This window comes from Chenopodium quinoa, unplaced genomic scaffold (genome assembly GCF_001683475.1).
Source record: "Chenopodium quinoa cultivar QQ74 unplaced genomic scaffold, ASM168347v1, whole genome shotgun sequence".
Lineage (NCBI taxonomy): Eukaryota > Viridiplantae > Streptophyta > Magnoliopsida > Caryophyllales > Amaranthaceae > Chenopodium > Chenopodium quinoa.
Window position 1 is genome coordinate 4,335,378 of NW_018745684.1, and position 14,269 is coordinate 4,349,646.

The window sequence follows — 14,269 nt, forward strand, 5'->3', positions numbered from 1 at the left end:
AGATCTAGAGGAAGAAGTGTATATGAAACAACCCGAAGGGTTTGTTTTGGAAGGACAAGAAGATAAGGTGTGCAAATTGGTTAAGTCATTGTATGGACTTAAAAAAGCACCAAAACAATGGCATCAAAAATTTGATGACACGATTTTGTCTTTTGGTTTCAAAGTGAATCAAACTGATAAGTGTATTTATAGCAAATTTGTTGACAAAGGTCATGGTGTCATCATTTGTCTATATGTTGATGATATGCTTATCTTTGGTACAAGTCTACAACAAGTAGAATTGACCAAGGAATTCTTATCCTCATCTTTTCAGATGAAGGATTTGGGGGAGGCGGATGTCAATTTGGGCATCAAGATTATAAGGGACAATGGAAGACTTATCTTAAGTCAATCTCATTATATTGAGAAGATGATCAAACGGTTTAATATGTTTGATAAGTGTCTTGTGAACACCCCCATGGAATCTAATGTTAAATTGGTTAAGAATTCAGGGAAAACGGTTTCCCAATTGGAATATTCAAGGATAATTGGATCCTTGATGTATGCCATGACTAGTACAAGACCGGATATTGCATTGGCTGTGGGGAAACTAAGTAGATTTACTAGTAACCCGGGTGCACAACATTGGTTTGCAATTCGGAGGGTCTTGAGGTACCTTAAGGGTACATTAGACTATGGTCTGACTTATAGTGGATTTCCTTCGGTTTTAGAAGGATTTTCGGATGCTAGTTAGATCACTTACAAAGAGGATGACTCTTCTGTAAGTGGTTGGGTATTCATGTTTGGAGGAGGTGCCATTTCATGGTCTTCCAAGAAACAAACTTGCATCGCTGATTCCACTATGGCAGCGGAGTTTATAGCTCTTGCTTCAGCTAGTAAGGAAGCTGAGTGGTTGAGGAATCTCATGATAGAATTGCCTTTATTGCCAAAGCCAATGCCACCAGTGACAATCCATTATGATTCCAATTCGGCGTTAATAAAGGCGTGTAGTCAAGTGTACAATGGTAAGTCTCAGCATATTTCACTAAGGCATAGCCTAGTGAAAGAGCTTATCAATGATGGGGTCATAAGTCTTGACTATGTTCTAACAAAGTTGAATTTGGCAGATTGCTTTACAAAGGCAATGCCAAGACATTCTATCATATTTGCTATGAATGGAATGGGTTTATGTCCGAAAACACGAATTTGTGAAACCCAATCTAACGCTTAAAGAAACATCAAGTCTTAGATTCAATGTGGTTGAATCGCATTTTTGTTGTTTGTTAGCAATATTTGATGACCCATATTGCTATGTTACTTGTGATGTGTAAGGTAGCGTCTAATTAAAGTTCTCAAAGATTTAGAGTTGAGAGGCTCTAAATGAAGGTGATTTATCACAAGGACACTATTACATATATGAGAACCTACCTATATGAGTTTGAAGTTTAGCCGCTTCAAGAAATCTAGATGGACATATAGACTTTGATGAACTTATGAAAGATACGGACACATGGCTGTACAAAAGTGTCAAGTGATGATAAATTCGATTTGTCTTGTGCGTGCTTCACCTTCGAATGGTTGGATATATCCGTGTGATACAATCCGTATGGAAATCATGAGATATGATCATCGTTAAGTGTGTTGTACTGGGTGTCAATTCAATCCGAAGGGACATTGGCATTGATGCATGAGATGTGGTTTAATTGTTAGAAGTGGAGAATGTTTTAAGGAACACTCTAAATGGGGGAGGATTTTTGAATATTTAGAGTGTTGATGGTTGTGCGATCGCGACCATGAAGGAGCGCCCGCGCAAGTTTGGCGCGGCGCGCAAAGAGCGCGCCTAAACTGCGTACCTCTCTGGAATTTGGATCTTTGGAAGGGTAAGGTTGGCGCGGCCGTGCGTCCTAGTGGCGCGCTCTCGCAGCTGGTCGCGCCTAAACCGCGCCCCCTTCTGCCTTCCTGTGGAAATTTCGCATATCTGATGAGGAGCGCCCGCTCCTAATATAGGAGCGCCTGCTCCAACTGGTGGCGCGCCCGCGTCTCCCTGTTTTGCGGTTTTCTTGACGGTTGAGTCTTTTATTAAAAGACATATTCGTGAAAGGAAAAAGACACAAAAGATTTTCTTCATCTCCCTAAACAGAATTCTCCACATTTTCTCTCAAATTTCTTGCAAACTTTTGTGAGAAAACTCTTTCAATTATTCCAAATATTGTGAATTTGTCATCTTGATTTTGATTCTAGTACTAAGAACGAAATTGTTGTCAATTGTATCTGAAAGAGGATTTCCGGTTAACCCAAGTACTGTGTGGGGGAAATAAACCTCTTTAGGAAAGTGTTTACACGCCTTTGACAGTGTATCAAGGATCTAGTCTTACGGGACATTGGTATTCTCATGTTCATGCTTGGTTGTATCGGCTTGGAGTTAAGGCAAGTTTAATCATCTTCACACTAGTGTAGTCATTGTATATTTTCAGTAATTTCATTGGCAATTCAAATACTTGATTGTAATACTTTGTTTAGTATTTAATATTTACAATTTCGAATTGTAATAATATTTTTTAGGATTTCTTCCCACACATTATTTAAGTGTTTTCTTAATTAAAATCACTGTAAATCTGATAGGCCGTCGTCGAGCCTACCAAAGATAAAAACCTAACTTGGTCTCTCTAATGGGTAGAAAGGGTAAGTAAGGGTCGATCCCACAAGGACTAAGGGGAGCACTAACAAATATCGATTTATGATAAGCTAAGTCAAGTCTTTTTGGTTTATAAGTTATGAAGAAAAACTACAAACAATAATAACAAGGATCTTGGGAAGGTATCCACCAATTAAGTCATTCACAAACTACAATTTAACATACAAGACATAGCAATTTGGGGATAAATTAGGGGAAGTCATCTAAGGCACCCAACTACTCTCTCAAGCTAGAGGGATTACTTGAGTCATGAATATAACCTACTCTCGTGGTTACAAAGCATAAAACAAGTGGTAAAGCATAATCACGATGACATAAACATTCCCTTGACTAGAAATTCCTATTCTCATGGCATTTTAAGTCAATTAAGCATAAGGGAGCTAACTCAAGTTCATCTCTTGATCCTTCGTTGAGAAAGCTTAGATAAATAGTTCTAGTAATGGCCACTTACAAGAACTAACAATGAAACCACTTAAGCTCAACTAATTAACATCCCACATTAGCTAAATCAACACATACAAACAATTATTTGTGAATTCATCAATGGTTTCAACCATCCCAAGTAAAAGAACTACTCACAAATCATAATAAATTGCAAAACTAAAGGAATTAGCAACTAAGAACATAAAACCAAACACGAATCTAACATAAATAAGTAATTAAGGATGAAAAGGTACAAAAATAAGTAAATAGAATAACAAAATAGGAGAGAGAGAGTAAGAAATTCTCATTGATATTGCAAGGAGTATCCAAATCTTCAAGTCTCCTTCCTTCAATTCTTCATATTCTAAGCTTTCAATAAGCTTTTGTCACTTTCTCTCTCTAGAAAATGAGAGTTTTTCTCTCTAAAAACCCTAACCTAAGCTAAAACTAAACTAAGAAGATCCCCCCTCCAAATGAAGCTAAAGGGATATTATATAACCCCCAAGTAAAAGGACGGAGAAATCAAGAATCGGCCCGTCTACAGGTCGGCACGGACGTGCCAAAGGTTGCACGGACGTGCCAAAGGTTGCACGGACGTGCAGACCTGTTAAAATGAGAACAGTAGCTACTGCCTGACCTTGCACGGACGTGCATCAGTTGGCACGGACGTGAAGATTTTTCTGGCGAAACAACTTCGTTTCGGAAGGTCATAACTTCTTCATTACTCATTGGAATAAGGCAAGTAAGCAGTCGTTGGAAAGATCTTGAGATGAACTTTAATATCCAATTTGAATCACTTCAAAAACTTGAGTAGAAAAAAAGTTATGGTTATTTGAAGTTGACCTTAAGGAAAAAATCCTTCCAAAACCCTTCCAAATGCTTTTATTTCACTCTTGGACACTTTTCCTTGCTTCTTTCATTCTTCCATAGCTCCCTTATTTCCTCTTCTTGTCTCAAAATTCTTTTCTTCTTTGTCCAAAAGCTTCAAAGTGCCATATTTATACCTAAATATTCACCAAAACACTAGCAAACCCGTGAAGCATATGATACACAAAAAATGCATAAAAATAGAGTAATTAGTGAACTAAGGCATTGATTTCTCACAATTATAAGTCTCAAAATCACTTTAAAATCATACAAAATAACAAGTTATCAAAATCCTAACAGAGCTTACAACCACCCCCCTCTCAACCGGCGAGTTAATAATTGTACCCAAGAACTGGGTACCCAAACATAAGTGGCCGAGAGATGAGGCGTTCTTGTCCGCCTGCGGTCTGAGCACCATGTTCGACAGACGTACGTACAGCATGCATCCGACAATCTTTATGTCGTCTTTATTGTTTCTAACTTGTGAACTCATTTGCTTGATGATCTGACAGACGACTCTTTTTGCAGAATCTGGCAGAAGCATGCTTTCTCAAGATAAGACGCCTGCCCGCTCTGCAGCTCAAATCTGCGAGGATAATTCAGAGAAGAAGAAAGCCCTACTGGCAGCTAAGGGCCAGGTTTAAACCGCCTGCCCTAGCCTCTTCAATTTCAAGTTTATTTATACAGAGACGAATTTAACCGACTGTATGCTTAATGTCTGATTTGTTTCAGGATGGAGACAAGGGGGCTCCCAGATCCCTTACCAAGCTGATCAAACGGAAGCCAGACAACGAGGTCACCAGCTCGGCCAAGACCTGAAAGGTGTCTTCTGCTCAGACGGCTCCTGAGTTTCCGCTTAGGAAGGGTCGTCTGACCATCGGCGAGAAGAGTATCAGGAACGCTGGTCTGGGATAGACCTCTCAAACAAGTTGGGTGCCCTTGAGGTGCCGAAGGGTGGTGAGCCACCCAAAGCTGCAAGCGGTTCTGCAGCGGCTGTAGGTGATCTAAGCCTTCAGCCTCATCCCCAAGGTACGGATGACCCCTTCAACTCCCCCTATGAGCTTGGTTGGCCCGTGTGGGTCAAGTCACGTTCTCAGCTACAATCGGAGGGTTCCTCAGGCAGCCGACAATCTGTTGGTGGCGCCTATGTAGCTTTCTCACCAAATCTACCTTCTACTGCAGATCAATCCCCCCTGGTGGCCGGATGTGCAACAGTTCTCCAAGACCATGCTGAGGTCTATACCCAAGGAGGACAAGGAGGCCATCCCTGGGATTCAGTCATTCAATGTCGACCGCATCCTCTCCCTGCTGTTTGAGATATAATAACTTTATTCACATTCTTGTAAGTATAATGTCGGTTGCCTTTCTAACATACCGTTCGCATGTATACAGACGATGTTGATAGTTGATGGGATGAAGAAGCCGTATGCTTGGAAGTAGGAAGAGGTAAGGAGGACCAATAAACAGGCGAATGAGTCCGCTGACTTTGCTCAGTATCAGAATACCATAAATGAACTTGAGACTAAAGCTGAGCTAATGACGCATGCGGAATCTATCAGGCGTCTGACGGCTGCCCTTGCTAAGGCTAACCTAAAAGCCACCAATCTTGAGGCGGCGCTCAAGAACGCCCAGGCGGACCTCAAAACTCTGGAGGGCGCTGACAAGAAGAACACCACTCTCCGAGCAGACGTCAATCGTCTGAAAGGTGATATGGCTGCTTCCCAGGGCAACTTTAGAGCAACTCTAGAGGCTTAGCAAAGCCGCCTCATTGAGGAGAATGAACAAGACTGCAAGGATCGGATGAGGATGGCATAGGACCTTGTGCATCAGGATGCTGATTATGGTGTTTGGGCCTTGGCCTACCAGTACGCAGATCTTGTTCTTTTTTCAAGAGCTGAGGGGAAACTGGAGCCGGAACCGTTTGAGGAGTGGGCAAACCAGGAGGCCTCAGACGGTGAAGAGCCAGCCCAAGCTGCAAAGGAGAGAGAGCAACAAAAGCAACAGGAAGACGATGCACAGGTGAACAATGCTCTACCTCCACCTGGGAAAGGATGTGCTGGTGGCCCCGCTTCAGCAAAATTAGCTTTCCTTAGTTCTATTCGACCTTTGGTCGCCTGTATTTCCGGCCTGCGTGCCGAGTATCTGTTGTATTATTAACTTTTAATTTCCCGGACATAGATCTGGTTCAACAATCACTCTCTCGGCCTTTTGGTCGGGCTTTATTTATGAAATGACTAACTAAGTCGGTTTTAAAATTTTCAATTCTTGCAATTTTTGATTTTGCTATATATATACAATCTTGCCTAACTTGTTAATTGCATACGAAAACTAACAAACCGACTGGCCTTTTGCCCCTGGACGGCTGTGTGGTTGGTTTCAAAGCAGATTGATTGGCTGAGGAACTTTTAATACTTTAAGGAGTATGAGAGGTTCCTTAGTCAATCAATCACTACCATGATTGCCCCAAGCCAAGCACACAACCGTCCAAGATTCAGGAGGTACTATCTTGAACACCCAGACGTTCACCTTTTGGGTCATCTATGAGATTGGACTTGATTGGCCACGAATATACTCAAGCGTCTTTTTGACCCATTAGGGAGATTTCTCGAGTTACAAAATTATAGGTTTTTAATCTAAGTTGGAATAACGGCGGATATCGATTGGTATCAAATAGGACATGGGGTTTTCTTATGCCGTCTAGGTTCCATTTTAGATGTGAACTAGCCCCTATTGAGTTAGTTAGTCTTTGCTGTTTGTGTTTAAGTTTATAGAACAATGTGCCACCCAAATCAGAGATGCTCTTTGCGACGAAATCACTCAGATAGGCGTCGCCGGATGTCGTACTCATGTTGGAGCAGATGGTTGGTTTAGATTTGGCCGTCTGCACATTACACAAGAGGTGTTCCCATTAGGAGACATATCTAATAAGGCATATAATCAAAATTGAAAACAAAGAGCGATTTTTCATTAATAGGCTTTTCATTTACAAAAATTCACAAGTCTTAGAAGTAGTACATCTTTAGATTGTCTACATTCCAAGTTCTGGCTAGCTTCCTGCCGTCTGGAGTTTCCAGGCCGCGGTAGGTGCCGCCTCTTACTTCTTCGTAGATCCAATAAGGACCTTCCCAATTGAGCGTCAACTTGCCTCCATTTTCCGTAACCAAAGTCCCCTACTTTGAAGGACCGTTTGTGTACTCTTTTGTTGTAGGCTCTTGTCATTCTCGGACGGTATATCTCATGACGTAGGGCGGCATTGCCTCGACGTTCTGGAAGTGAGTCCAATGCAAGCCGCATGGCCTCCCAGTTTACCTCTTCATCATACAACATGATTCGAAGAGTTGGCTCATATAGCTCAATGGGTAAGACAGCTTCAGCACCGTATACCATAAGAAATGGGGTTTCTCCGGTTGCCCCTTTTGCTGTTGTTCTGATGGCCCATAGGACATGAGTTAACTCTTCTGCCCATAGACCGCCGGCCCTTTCAATTTTCTTTTTTATGCTGTCTGAGATAAGCTTGTTGAAGGCTTCAACCTGGCCGTTTGCTTGGGGACGACCGACTGATGCAAAACTATGGGAGATCCCTTGGTCTCCCAGCCAATCTTTGAGGGTGGGCGTCATAGACATAGGTACCCTAAATCGGGTGATGACGTTCTTCCAGATTAAGGAGATGACATCCTTTGTCTTGATGCCTTTGACCGCCTGTGCCTCTACCTACTTGGTGAAATAGTCCACAGCAGCTAGAATATACCTCTGTTCGCCGGGCGTAGGCGTATACGGACCTAGAATGTCCATGCCCCATTTGAAGAATGGTATTGGGCTATGAATGACCGTCAGATCTGTGGTTGGACGGTGTATGAGCTTGGAAAATTTTTGACACTTATCACACTTTTTCACCATTTCCATGGCGTCTGCCTCAAAAGTGGGCCAGAAGTAGCCTTACCGCTTGGCCCTTTCTACTAGAGCTCTGCCGCCTATGTGTGAGGCACAAAAGCCAGAATGTAGATCTTCCAGAATTTTCTGCCCCTTCTTTGGGGTTATGCATTTCAAAAGAGGATGAAGAAAACCCTTCTTGAAAAGTTCTCCTTTACGAATCTCAAAGTAGACCGCACGCTTTTTCATTGCAGCCATTTCTGGATATGTGTCCGGCAGAGTGTCGTCTAGCAGATATGCCCGGATGTCGTCCATCCAGGTCGAACTCCGGTCAAGAACTCTAATTGGATCTTCCTCAATACTTTGTTTTTCCATTACCTCCCAAAAGACTAACCAAGGCGAATCACAAGAGGCGGATGATGCCAACTTAGAAAGAGCATCCGCCTAATTGTTCTCTGACTTGGGCACTTGACTTAAATGGAATTCTTCGAGTATCCCAGCTTCTGTCCTAACCGCCTGCAAGTACTTGATCATAAACAGATGGGTGGCCTCATAATCACCATGATATTGGCTAACAACCAATTGAGAATAAAATTAGGCGTCAATTTTCTTGCCCTTGTCGCCTTGCCCACACATGCGTATACCGGCTAACAGGGCTTCATACTCAGCCTCATTGTTTGAAACTTGAACCGTAATGCGTATTCATATTTTTCCCCCTCGGGAGACTGACATATTATCCCTGCACCACATCCGTTCATAGTAGAGCTCCCGTCTACATACACCTTCCAAACCGAATCAAGATTTTCTGTTTCAACCGGCCTTGTCATTTCAACAATGAAGTCGGCGAACGCCTAACCCTTCACTGCCTTCCTCGGTTTAAAAGTGATTTCAAGACTTTGCATTTCAATAGCCCATTTGAGCATTCGCCCGGATGACTCTAAAGTTGTCATTAGCCGCTTGAGGGGTTGGTCTATATAGACTATCACCGGATGTGCCAAGAAGTAAGGTTTCAACTTCTTGACTACCATGAACAAGGCGAGACCAAAATTTTCAATCATAGAGTACCAGAGCTTTGCATTTCGAAGCATATGGCTAATGAAATAGACCGGGAGCTAATTGTCGTCTCTCTCAGCAAGGAGAACATCACTGAGAGAATGATCTAAAACGGTTAAGTACATGTAAAGCATTTCCTTAGGCAAAGGGCTGACAAGCCTTGGCAAGGAATGCAAATGCTCTTTCAATTTTGGAAGGCCGCCTCAGCATCATTCCCCCATTCAAACATAGTCTTCTTCCTAATTTCTTGGAAGAAATAGAGACACTTGGCGCCTGACCGGCTGAGGAATCTCCCTAATGCCACCAGACTACCAGTTAATTTCTAAACTTCTTTTACAGTGCGGGGTGACTTCATATCAATAACTGCCTGTATCTTCTCTAGGTTGGCCTTTATCCCCCTTTGATCAATCAAAAATCCGAGAAACTTCCCAGACTCAACACTAAAGACACACTTCTTTGGATTGAGCATGACCTTGTGCCACCTGAGTGTGGCAAAGAATTCCCAAAGGTCATCAAGGTGATCCGTCTGTAGCTTGGATTTGACTATCATGTCATCAATGTACGCCTCTACATTCCTTCCAATCTGATTAATGAAGACCGAATTAATCATACGTTAAAAAGTAGCAGGCGCATTTTTCAAGCCAAATGGCATCACAATATAGCTAAATAACCCCTGATCAGTGATGAATGCCTTCTTCTCTTGATCTTTTTTCCACAGGGGTATCTAATGAAAGTAAGAATAAGCATCCATAAAACTCATCAAAGCATGTCCGGCTGTTGAATAGACCAGACTATCGATCTTTGGAAGCGGGTAATTGTCCTTCGGACATGCCTTGTTCAGATCAGTATAATCAACACACATGCGCCAGGTACCATTCGGCTTCTTTACAAGCACAAAATTTGTAACCCATTCTAGAAAGTGACATTGGCGAATGAATTCGATGTCTAACAGCTTCTTGACCTCGGCGCCTACCGCTTGAGATTTCTCCTCGCCGTGATTTCTTTTCTTTTGCCTAACAGGCTTCTTTTTTTTATCCACTTCAAAGGTGAAAATGTCCTTGAACTCTTTCAGCGGATGGTGCAGGTCTACCCAATTTTGCAAAAGCAACCGTCCCAACCTTTACAGTACGCTCTGGACGTGTGTCATCCAGAACGATGTCCATATGTTCTCCAGCCGGTTGGGGACGGAGGTTATCTGACCGTTCCTCAATCAGTGATTGTTGTTGCTTCTCTTTTTTTATAGCCACCAACTAGTCTGCCTTTATTTTCTTACCGGCTGCTAGTGGGGCAAGCTCTCGCTCCTTGACATCGTCAAGGTCTATTGGCTCCTCACCCTGACCGCCTTCTGCCGCCGTGGGCTTAACGTCTGAGAGGAGGCACTCTCGAGCTGTCTTCTGGTCCCCGTTCAGGGAGGCAATAGAACCGTCATCTTTCTCAAATTTCAGCAACATGAGGGACGGGATGATGACAGCCTTCGATTCGTTCAGAGTCGGACGGCCTAAAATCATGTTATAGGCGGTTAGCTCTTCTACGACTAAGAACCGGACAACCATGTGGCGCCCCTCTCCCTTCTCTCCCAACCGGATGGGTAAATTAATTCGGCCGACTGGGTGCACAACTCCACCCCCAAAACCAACCAATGGGTGAGTGACCTTGTGCATGCTTCCGGCCCTATACTTCAGGTTGGACAGACACTTGTAGCTGATGATGTTAGATGAGCTACCGGTACCGATGAGGACCCGACCAATCTTCTGGTTGACCACCTTGCATTCAATGACAATGGGGTCATCATGAGGCCAGCAGACTTTGCCTTGGTCCTTTTCAATGTTGATAACCTCAGGGAATGCGTCGGTAGACGTCTGGCCCTCATCGACGAAGCTGACATCCAGCCGTCTGACATAGTCCTTAGTGCCCCTGATGGTCGACCCCCTCCAGCAAAGCCGCCTTCTATGGTGTAGATTGGCTCCTTGTCAGTGTCCGAACTACTAGTAGGCTTTGCTGGCTTTTTTAACGGCTACCTGGGGTCCGTTTTCAGGGTCACCTTAGACTTGAATGTGTAAGATTTCAACACCCCCTTCTCAGCCAATCTATCCAACATCCACTTAAGGCTATAGCAGTCGTGGGTGTCATAGGCAATATCCTCATAAAAGTGGTAGTACTCGTCTTTATTCCGGTTTTTGGCCGGACCTTCATTGCTGCGGGCTTCTCAATAGTCACCTGATCTTTTTTGTCCATAAGGATAAAGTAGCAGTCTTTGTTAAACTCGTACTTTGGGATGTACTGTTTAAACTCTTTCTTTTTCTTCTGTGACGGCTGATCGGAATTGTCAACCGCCCAGATTTCTTTTCTCTTCTTGCTCTCTTCAGCCCTTTGAGCCGGTTGTTCTTACCGACTCCCTTTTTATTTGTCGGACTTTTTGGAGTCCGATTGCTTGCTGGTGGAGCAGAACTCGGTCGCCTGTATATAGGCTTACACCTCTATCAGCGCTTCTTGAAAAGTGGAGATCCTCTTACGGACAAGGTTGAACTTGAAGGTCGAACCGTCTTTCAGACCCTTAAAGAAGTTTGTGTAAGCAACATCGTCAGACAGCCCTTGGATTTGGATTCTCACCAGATTGAACAACCTGACATATGAGCCGAGCCACTCCCTGTCTCCCTGTTGTACCTCGCCTAAGTCAAGGCTTGTCTTTTTGGCAGGTATGTTCATGAAGAAGTTTAAGGCGAACAAGAACGCAAGCATTCTAAAGTTGTTGATGCACCCATCCGGGAAATTGCCGAACCACTGTTGGGCAATGCCCCTTTAGCGTAGCTGGGAAGCACCTTCATCATACGGCATCATTGTAACACCCTAGAAATTCCTTTCCTTTAAAAACGCAATTTTACCCTTTTAAAATACGAAGAAGGAAAATCTAAATCATTACCGCCACCATGATAACGGCTAAGGCTAACATCAAAGACTCACACAACAGAAGACTATCTTTAAAACCATTTAAAATTTAAGTCAACTTTAAAAGGTCAAACCAAACGAAAGTAAAAGTCAAACAAAGTCAACCTACAACTTGGAACGATAGTAGGCCCTTAAATCAACAATATTTAAAACCTTTGCGTTAGTCTCATGATCAATATAAATAAATAACATTTAAAGTAAATAAAACACATCACATTCTTATGAGAACTAAGCATGATTCGCTCTTCACTCATGCCAGTCATGAATATGCTTCATCACCTGAAAAGCTTCTCTCTACTTGTCCCCACTACTCGCCATTTAAAATGGGTCGTCGTAGGGCCAAGGTAAAGACAAGGCCAAACAAACACGCACAATCAGCAAAGCTGAGTACATAAGCGTAATAAAAACACACTAACATGCTTTCATCCTATCATCATCCAACTTACCGTGTTGCACTTGTTTACAAGCACTCAAGACATTCAACACCTAACTAGACAAATACTAATGTTCATTTAATTTGATTACGCATCGAACGGGTTTCCCCCCTAACCTGCCCTAATAAAAGGGGTACTAACACGGGAGCTAACCGTGAAAGTATAAAATAAACCACTTGTAAGTGGCGGAATTACTGTGCATAATAAAAAAGGAAAATACAGCGTCCTGTACTCCAGTAAAAGTTATGGTTATATATAAAACCCCATAACTCCCCCCATATGTTCATACTCAAGGTATATACGTACCAAGAGTTTTGGAACGTAATCTCTTTCACTTTACATTATTTACAAATTATCAGACTTGGTGATGACTCTCAAATACAACACAATCAAACATAATAAATCATTCAAGCAATCAAACTTACCAATTTAATTCTTGAATAATTAGTGACCGCATAAATTTAATAGTTGAACCCTTTTTAAATCTACCTCAGTGTCAAAGACACCTTAAATGGCATAATGCACCGCAAATCCTATCTCTCGGTATTATTTAAGACACCTTAAGTGCACTTGGGCGCAAAAATATAATTTAATCCTCGTGTATATAGACACTTAAATAGCTCCTTCCTCACGTTTATAGCATCAACAAAAATTATATGAACCTTAATAAAATTCCTTTTCCATATTCCAAACCAACTTAAACACTCAGTTTAATTAAACATGCTTTCTAACATGCCAATAATAAAAGTGTGGTTCATATCCAACATGTCAATATAATTATTTCCAATCACCAATTCATCATGAATAATTCATACATCACAAATCATTCACCAACATCAATCCAATCAACAAATTCCAACCAACACCTATCATGATACTACTTGGAATTAATTAAACAAAGCCTAGCATGCTTCTACATATTCAAGTAATTACTAAGTACGAAAGTACCTTGAATTGCTGTAATTAAAAATCCTTTCAAGAAACTTAATTCAAGCTTATATATAAAAATTACAGCATTATTAAAACATCTTAAATTGATGTAATTAAGTTTTAAAACACCTATTCCAATAATTTAAATCATCTACAATCAAATCCCATCAATAACCATTAATTTAGAAACCTAGGGTTTTCAATTTGGGGCTTTTTAATTCAAAACCAAAATCTGAAAATTTATATACAAAATACTTATTATTAAACATCATAGAACCATCGGAAAACTGCAACACCGACACCATAGTCGGTTGCTACCGTGCCTGCTGGTGGTGCCGCCACTGTCGCCGACGCCTGTTGGTGGCAGCGGCGGTGGCCCGGTAGCGTGTGGTGGTGGCTGGCGGCGTGTGGTGGTGTGTGGGTGGTGATAAAAAATAAATAACATAAATTAAAATTAAGGGGAAGGGGAAAAATTAAGGAGAAAAGAAAATAAGAGGAGAGAGAGTTTACCTTTGGATGCACTCCACCTTAGGCATATGATGGGTATTTATACCCCATCTCAATCCCTCCTATTTGAAAATTCCTTTAGTACCCTTAATGATCCCTTTCCTAGTCAAACTTATATTTTGACTTTCCATAAATATTATTGACTTTAAAATTTATCTTTTTATAAAATAATATGCTCCAATATTTTTAAATCGTAAATAAAATATTTTCAAGATTATTAAATAGTTAAAAATAAACTTTTAATTAAAATAATTCTTTTTAAATTAATAAAAACACCATAAATAATTCATTTCGAAGTATTTAAATACTTTAGGAAATACTCATTTAAATCAAAATACGTATAAAAAAAGGGGTATTACAATCATCCAACCCCTACAAGTACATGAGGTAGGTGTATGCCAACAAGTGGTCTTCTGGGTTGGTGGTACCATCATAAGTACCCACCATGATTTTTAACTTTAGCCGGCTGTGCCGCCTCGGTTATCTCCTTGGAGAACGCAAAAGGTTGTTCCCCAAGTTTTAGCAGCCGAAGCTGCCAGTCAAGTGGTTGGACGTTATATGCCGC